The sequence below is a fragment of the Quercus robur genome, chromosome 8 (assembly GCF_932294415.1).
Source record: "Quercus robur chromosome 8, dhQueRobu3.1, whole genome shotgun sequence".
Classification (NCBI taxonomy): domain Eukaryota; kingdom Viridiplantae; phylum Streptophyta; class Magnoliopsida; order Fagales; family Fagaceae; genus Quercus; species Quercus robur.
Window position 1 is genome coordinate 54,295,283 of NC_065541.1, and position 8,762 is coordinate 54,304,044.

General features: G+C 35.2%; 1 long non-coding RNA gene across 1 annotated transcript; it reads right to left on the reverse strand.

The window, feature by feature from the left end:
- Nucleotides 1–294: 294 nt before the first annotated feature.
- LOC126697063 (uncharacterized) lies at nt 295–2,451 on the reverse strand. The gene is made up of 3 exons (XR_007646140.1): nt 2,305–2,451; nt 1,650–1,701; nt 295–587 (listed from the first exon to the last, which is right to left on the reverse strand). It is a non-coding gene; the product is annotated as an uncharacterized LOC126697063 (long non-coding RNA).
- Nucleotides 2,452–8,762: the final 6,311 nt, after the last annotated feature.

The following is an 8,762-nucleotide window of genomic DNA, read 5'->3' on the forward strand; positions in this document are numbered from 1 at the left end:
AAAAGTCAACAATCACGGCTTGAAAAAAAAAAAGAAAAAAAGGAAAAGAAAAACGCAATATGTGGACGTGGGAAGCGCAAAACGTGCTTCCCAAATGCACACTATATATGAGTTAGAAGATTATTCTAATCACGCACACAATCTTCTCTTTTTCTTCCCTAATTTTCATACACTGTGTCACACCCCAAACCCTAAAGGGTCTGAAGCATGAGAAAGACATCTCAAAGTACCTGTAGATTTTTCCTTTTTGACAATCCAGTCCACAAAAATCATATCAAGTGTCAACATCAAGAATTATCATAATAATTCCATTGAATATACTCTCAAAGTAAGTCAAAGCTCTAAGCAAAATTACAAAGACTATTGGCCACAAAAAAATAGAGGTATGAATAATTAATTACATATCATTAACTTGTCCCATCAGTGGGAATAACGTCACAACCACTATAATATACAAAAGAATGAGTCAAGCCTATTCTAAGATGTACACCATCTAATATACCCATTACAAAAGTTTAGCCTCCATCAGTAGTTAGTCTAACTACTATTAGCCACCAAAAAACTGTCTCAAAAAGCTGTTGCCTACTCTGAAAAGGTTATAAAATAATGGGATGAGATAGAGCCCAGTAAGTAGCATATTTAATAGGGGTGGGGGAAATGCAAGTTTCATCTTCAATAATAATAATATGACAAGAATGATTTAATAATGAAACACAAAGTTTCTCAAAGTAAATACCTTGAAACTATATACTATAATCTGTGAGCATTAACAATATAATTTCCAAAGTCATAAAATCTAACATACGGTAATTTATCATAAATATACCATACTACCACATAAACCGGTAAGGGGATCCACCGATTCATAACTGGCATGATATTGTCCTCTCTAGTATGTAGACTCTTGGCCCTATAGATCGCAACCTCACCCATACCCTCAAGGTTTTTCTCTCCCCCCATGGGCAACAGAGAGAGCGCGTCAAATAGGACCTCTCTTGCATGTGGTCTCTTGGCCCTATGGGCAGCAGCCTCACCCACACACAATTAAGGAACCTCTTCCCCCCATGGATAGCAGGCAAGAACGCATCATCCAAAGTGAAAAGGCACTGACCTGGATTTGATTCTGTTGTCACAAAGACTACTAAAACCAAATCGGGTGATCACCGGGAAATCACACATGGCATAGGGCTAAAACCACATAAACTCACAGGTTACATTACTTTGAAACACATAGTTCATATCCAAGTAGCTTTAGAAAACCTTAAATAATCTAATTTCTACAAAGTTTGTAAGGTTTTCAACTTCATTCTTGTCAAGAGATTTTCTATCAATTTCCCAAATAATATAAGACAAGATATGCATCTTTAAAATTTTCAATACACCATAAAATCAATGATTTTCTTATCAAAGATTAAATAAAAGATGCTCATTTTTCCATATCAACAATTCATGCATTTCCCCAAATGCAATACCAAATATGATGCATTTCCATATATAATCATATATATATATATATATATATTAAGGTTACGACACAATAGTTTTTAGGAAAATATAATTTCCATAGGTAGTTTCCAAAAGCGTGTCTAACCCACAAACATTTATATAACAAGGTTATTTTTCAAAATCCCATTAAAAAAACTACTTACCTCACAACTGCAAAATCCTAATTCTCCAAGCTCCAAGGAGATTAGCTAGAACCTAAACAATATCAAGTAAACTTATCACAATAAGTATAGAGCTTAAAATTGCATCTAGCCACAATTTAGGAATTGCCAAATAATCACTTAATTAGGCAAGCCTAGTATTTAACCTCATCAATAATAATATATCCCACTTCCAAAGTTTCTCAACAAATTGATTCACAAGGCATAAATTTCAATTTATAAAATTAACCCCTTTAATATCATCTCCAACATTATGACTAGCTTCTATAAAATTTACACTACATTAATAAGAGACCCATGAAAGCAAAATCAAAATATCCTCCAAGACAAGAAATTTAGAACTTCAACCAACTCCAAATAAACACAATGGCTATGGAAAAATTAGATTTACCAACCATCACATGTTATAACTCAAAACCCCTAAATTTTCCACCATAAATCAACCTTAGGTAGTCATCATTAGCACAAACCATATACCCACTCATCAAATAATTCCACCAATACAAAACCCATATATACAAACACATAAATATCACTTCTAATGCTCATAAATCACATGGGTATCATCATTAAAGCTTAGAAAAAAATAACCTCAAGCAAAAGTGTAAAACCCACCAAAAAGATTAGAAATTTTTACCTCAAATAAAAGATGTGAAGGTGCTTATGGGTTCACAAGAATTTTCCGGTGATCGTGCCGGAAAATGATGGTGAAAAATGGTGGTGGTGGTGGTGTGGAAGTACCAGGTAGAAAGGATATGAGAAGTGAGGAGCGTATGAGAGATAACAAAAAAAAAAAAAAAAATGAAAAGAAGGGAACAGTGAGCTGGCCAAAGAAGAGATAAGAGGGAGTGGATTGTGTGATGGGTAGTGGGGTTAGGTGGGGGGCACGTGGGAGCTTAAAACAATCTGATCCTCTCCTTTAAAAAAAAAAAAAAACTGATGGGACATTACACACTACCAACTCTGTCTCAAGCTTGAATTCAATAAAATTTCGTTTAGTTTTGTGTTGCGTAGGATTAAATGTGTTTTGTTTCCCATGTTGGGGCTCCTTTGTTACTGTTAATGTGTATTTCTAAGTTCTAACAGTTACATTGTTGTATTTCTTATATATCTCTCTAACTCTATCCATAACATGTACCACAAACTATATGATACATGAGAAAGAAATATAATTCATTGACCAAACATCCATTCAGCAAAAAAGAAAGACCAAACAAACACATAATTAACCATGGCAAAAGCTGGTAAGGCATTTATGACAGAATGTGACTTGTGAATCATCTAAGAAAATCTAAGACTTTACAAACGTAGTCCTAGTACAATACAATGGACATTCATATTTGCTACCAACTACTAATTAATTATTACAGTATGTCAATGAGTATTTCAACACTAACTACAGTAGCAACACTTGATTGATGCAGCCATAATGCTGCATTACCTCATCATTCTTTGCAATTTAGAACAAGCAAATTATGAAGGGAACACACTGTGAAGGTCAGAATTAAAAGCCTACAAGTATATTAAAAACAATTAGACCTATTAGTGGTAATTTGAAACTCTAGTAGAATAACCTACTACTAATTTCAAGAAATTGAATCCTGGAAGACATTTTCTAAACCTACTTGTGTTGATTGATCATTGTACTTTGGTTTCTTGATGTTTTTGCCTTTTTTGTACATTCCCTATGTACTGGGCGGAGTGTTAATGAAGTTTTTTATGTTACTTATCAAAAAAAAAAAAAGTTAATAAAAAAAATAAAAAAGTAGGGAGAACAAAAAAAGAAAAATAAAAACAAAAACAAAAGCAATTTTGAAATTAGAAGGAAAAGTTTCATGTACCTAGCATATGTTCATGTTGTCTTTCCCACATTGCCTCCTGCGTTTGCACATCCTTGAACTCACTCTAAGTTGAAACCCCTAAGCGTTCCTAACCAAAAATAATATATTTTTTTTACAAAATATTCAGTAAAATTGTTAACAAACACACAATACAACCTCCAATCCAAATGAAGTTTCAAGTTTTGTACTCTTCTTAGCAGTAAAATACATAATTACATGGTTAGATTCAGTATAAGAGATGTTGCCACAACAATTTCATACCAAAAGCTCATTCTCACATCATGTTTCAACTCATTCAAAGTTCAGTGCTAACTTAAACCAATTACAACAAAACTTAAATCTCACTATAAAACCATAACATAACCAACCAAAAAAAAAAAAAAAACTGAAAACCTTAGTCTCTGATGGTGTCACTTAGCTTTGAATGTTATGCATATGAACATGGGGCTGAAATTGGAATGTGGATCTCGGTCAACCTAGATCTTTTACTGTACATTGTGCAATTTAATTTCTGAACTATACATTGTTTTTTGTACAGGGGCATTAACATGACCAACATTGCGATGCATATGGGGCTGAATCCTAGTCATTGTTTTAATTGCTAGTTGACTTAATTTTGTTAATATTTTGAACATAATGTTGTTGTTATTTTACTTTCTGCCCAATAATCCTTGAAGATTTTGTGTACGAATAGAAGCAAGAAATTCCATGCTTTCCATATTACATATCACAAACATAATCTTAAATTAGTATGATGTCTCACTATCACAACCATAATCCACTTATGTAGATTGTATGGGAACTGTACACGCATACGTTGGGCTCCCTGCCTGCGTATTGCACCACTAGGCAGCATATTTGGAGGGCCAAGGTGCCATTAATCTACTTTTGGATAGTGGAGGGGCATCATCCCGAGCGGGTCTTCCATCAATTTAGGATGAAGCAACCAGTCCCACTTGTTGTGGATACGTCGACTGACCTTCACAAAATATCCCTCTAAGGTAAATGAAAGAAGGACTGGAAGGCAGAACATGCTGTCCATATTCAGCAATGGGCCAACCGAGGGCATGAAGTTCGTGATGCCCCTCTCCTAGATGGTGATGATACGTACCTCATTCAGTACATGAAGTGGTATGATTGCAGCACAAGACGATACATAACACCAGAGCCTGCGTACTGGGAACTCATGGTGAGGCAACAATTCCTTCCCCTTTGTTGAAACCATTGTTTGATAAAATATCTTCTGCATGTTTATCATGCATACAAAACTCTACAATACTTGAAGTCGTTACATCTCTATGAGTTTATCTTTCATTATATTTTAAAGTCAAAACATATTGTGATTTAAGTTCTTCATAAATAAGTGAATTTGTCTTTATCAAATTTTTTTGCGTGAGGAATGGTTAATTGGCAATGACAAGAAAGACCACGCCATTGTCCATATAATTACATTCAAATTTTAAAAAGGTTGGGTTGGGTTTTATTCTTTTATTTTTGTTTTTTGTTTTTTTGTTTTTGGTTGGCTTGTAATTTCAAATGGACGGTGCAACTCTTTTTAGTAGTGATAATTAGACATTTCATGATAGTTTACAGTCACACTAGATAGCCTTACCTCCAAGACTGAAAGCTAATTACATATTTTATGATAGATATTACCTGCATAGTGCATTACTGTATTATGGTTGTTCTCAATTTAAGGACTAAAATTTCTCAAGAAACACTGTAAAGTCCCAGTGAACTTGGAGGTTTTTGTTTTGGTATTTTCATAATTTTCTGGTGTTGTAGAAGTTGTCGGAAATAAATATAGTTTTCAATGTTATTTTTGATGTTGTTTTGGTATAAAAACATAACAAACTTTTCACTACTAGGCCTAATTGTTTTATTATGCACATTTAAGTGAAAGTTGTCATTTATACTCTTTTATTTGTAAAATAATGAAAAATCTTATTTTTCCCTCACCTTTACTTTGGAACCAGACTCAAAGGTGCTACTTTTATGTTCTAAATTTAAGATCATATGCTTTTGTTAATATGGTTTACAAAGCGTTACCTTAGTTGGACAGGTAGGTTGTTATGTATGTTGATATACCTGGTTCTTGGACCTAGTACAATAGTTCAATTGTTTTTAGTTTGCCTTGGATTAAACCTACTGCAATAATATATTTTCCATGAACCTGTTAATTGCAAAAGGAGTAACTGAAAAATATTTTTTTAAGACTTGATAATTTGTGCAAATGCTTTGGAAAACATTAGAGAAAGCTGGTTGAATGACCACTCTAGTGCACTATTACCTTATATATTTCTCCCTGACTTGCCAAGCATGGCCCAATATTTTTAATCGATTTCCACATTTGTAAGTTTCTTCATAGGGTACTCTTCATCTACAGCATTGCCTTATGCCTTAAATTAATGACATAGTCTTAAAAATTACCATTTATAACGCCCTTGTTTTGCAGGTTCGGACGATGCTTAGGTCTCTACAGAGCTGCGACGAAGGTTCTAACATGCACAATGACCTTAAGCTAACACTAGAATATGTTGATGAGCTAGGTCGACTTAAATTGGCGAATGCGCTCGCAGAAGCAGACGACATTGGTCCATAGGCCCCAAGTCACAGCGGGCGAAGTGGTCGGCCTCGAGGGGGTGGACGTCATGGAGGTGGTCGAGTTGGTCACGACCGTACGACTGAGCCGGATCCCATCTATGAGGAAGGGGATGACTCGGGTGCAGAAGAGTCATGGCTTGGCATTGATTAGGTACTGTCTAACGACGATGGCAGGACACCGCGATGCATGTCTAATGCTGGTACTAGGCCATCCCACATCGCCGATCATGAGGACATTGTTCTAACCCAAACTACGGCCTGTGGTGCTAGCACAGACTATGAGGACCCTCCCCATATGTCGCCCCTAGTTTTCAGTGGATCTACCCATGATGGTGGATGCATATTTGTCCCCACACCAAGCATGCCCACCCCACCTCTAGTGCATATGGAGCCCACCATGTCAACTTCATCTCTAACCCCCCACGAAGAGGCTGTACAAATTGAGCAGATACCGGTTGAGGACATTGAGCCGATGGTGGGTTTGTGGAGATCGCGACGCCCTCCTACGCATGCTCCCGATTGCGGGACCGATGATGGTATGTACTTCGTCTCACTTCCCATCTTCTTGAGCTACTTATACTGTGCATTTGATTGAATATGTTAATTTAATTATGTTGTAGTGTTTGATGAAACAAGTAAGATTAGACCTATGAGAGCATATGGGCGGAAACGAAAAGATCATTAAATGCCTTAGTGTGTGCTTATACTTCCTGTCGATAGGTAACTAGATATTTCTGTTTTACTTTTCTTTTAAAGTAGTAGTGATTTTTTTAGTGCTCATATATGGTGGAAAAAATGGTATTACCTGTAAAAAATATTTTCAATTTTTTCACAATTTATTAGAGTGAGCAGTTATAATTGGTACAATATCAGTTTCTTTTGATTCCATACTTTGTATATTAGATGTTGAAGTTAGAGAGACCAAAATAATGGGAAATTATCCTACTATTATCTTCGCAGTATGCATTATGTTTTTATTTGAACTCAATAGCAAGCATGTTTGACAAATTTCTTGTGGAAACAAACTCTGATACTCATTATCTTCTTCTTGATGCAGGACAAAATTGAGGAATTTGCGTATGTGTGCTTGTTGTGGGTTAAGGGTTAGGATAATTTGTAGGTTTTGATTTATCATTGTTGAGAAGAAGGTTGTGGGGTTCTGTTGGGAATTAAAAGATAGTTTGATGAGTTTCTTGATGGCTATTTGGTAGAAGAAAGTTAGGGTTTTGATAGGTAATAGGAAGGACTTAATTTGGGGTTTGTAAGAAAGAAGACAAAAGAGGCAATATAGATATGTTTAGGGGCTATATAAACAGTACCCTTGAACAACTTATTAAAAATTATAATGTAATGTACTTATTAAAAAAAAATGTACTTATCAAAAAAAATATTTTACCCATGAACAGTACCACAATATTTTCAAAAAAAGAGAGACAAGAAAGGGAAGAAGAAAGGGAGGAGAACAAAGAAGAACAATAAGGTGAATGTGCCCTATACTCTATCACTCATTTTTGTTTTTTAATTCCAGTTCCTTTCAGTATTTGTGCTGTATGCATATACTCTTTTTTGTACTAATGATAGGACTTCTATTTGGGGGTGAACTAAAAACCTAATAAAAGACTTAAATTTATTTTGCTCTGAGAAATAAGCTTCATTGTTAAGAAGTAGTTAGTATGTCAGTATGTTGTGACTTATAGGGTCTTTTGTGCATTGCTTCTGCTCTGAGAAATAACTTCCATGGTTGCAGTATGCAAGTGGTTAGCATAGATAAGACGTGTATTTCATTCTGAAAATTTCTAGAATATAAGGGATTGAGAATGTGGCAATTTCTCTACCTAGCCTAATTCTCTAAATATATGCTATTGTTTGTGTTAATAATGCCACCTTCTGTAGGTGACTTAGCCTTCGAACCCATCCCCTATGTTTCTAGGTTTTCATGAGGGTTGCATCTATCATATATGGTTTCAAAGGTAAAATTATAGTGCTCATGAAAGTCAAAATCCATATGCATGTCTTATAGTTTAATGGATTTGACAGTGGTGTTTTTTATATAATTAACTTCATGACAATAATGGCTACGATAATGGGTTTATGAGGTTTAAGGCATAAGAAGGTCCACTTAAAGTAAAATAAAGCATGATAGCACCATTGCTTATCCATGTCATTTGAATTAAAACTAAGTTCGTATGATATGCACATGTTAAAATTGCAATTTCTCTAGAATATAAAATTGCAGCTTTCTAATTTCGTAGTTTTTCTTCATGTTAGTTTTCCCTCCTGTGTTTTCAATGGCTTCTCATTGCGACAACAATAATTAACACTATTCCATACCACATTCTTACTTTGAACTATTGTGACCTCACTTTAGGGGGAAAAGATGTCTCATTAGTGCCCAATGTGCATTCAGGGTTAATTGTGTTGTGTGGCATGTGATGCATTTAACAATGCATTCAAACTTAACTTGTAAGAGTAACATGGAGGGTGAGGTTGTGGGTTCAAGACCCACCGGCAGTGTATGTAACTTCAAATCAGAAAAATAATGTGTTGTGAGAGATCACGCCCCAGGCCCATTTTATAGGATGTTGGGCCAAAACCATGTGAATGGGTGAAGTCGTGTTATTGCCTCTCAAAATGGAGATTCGACTATTAT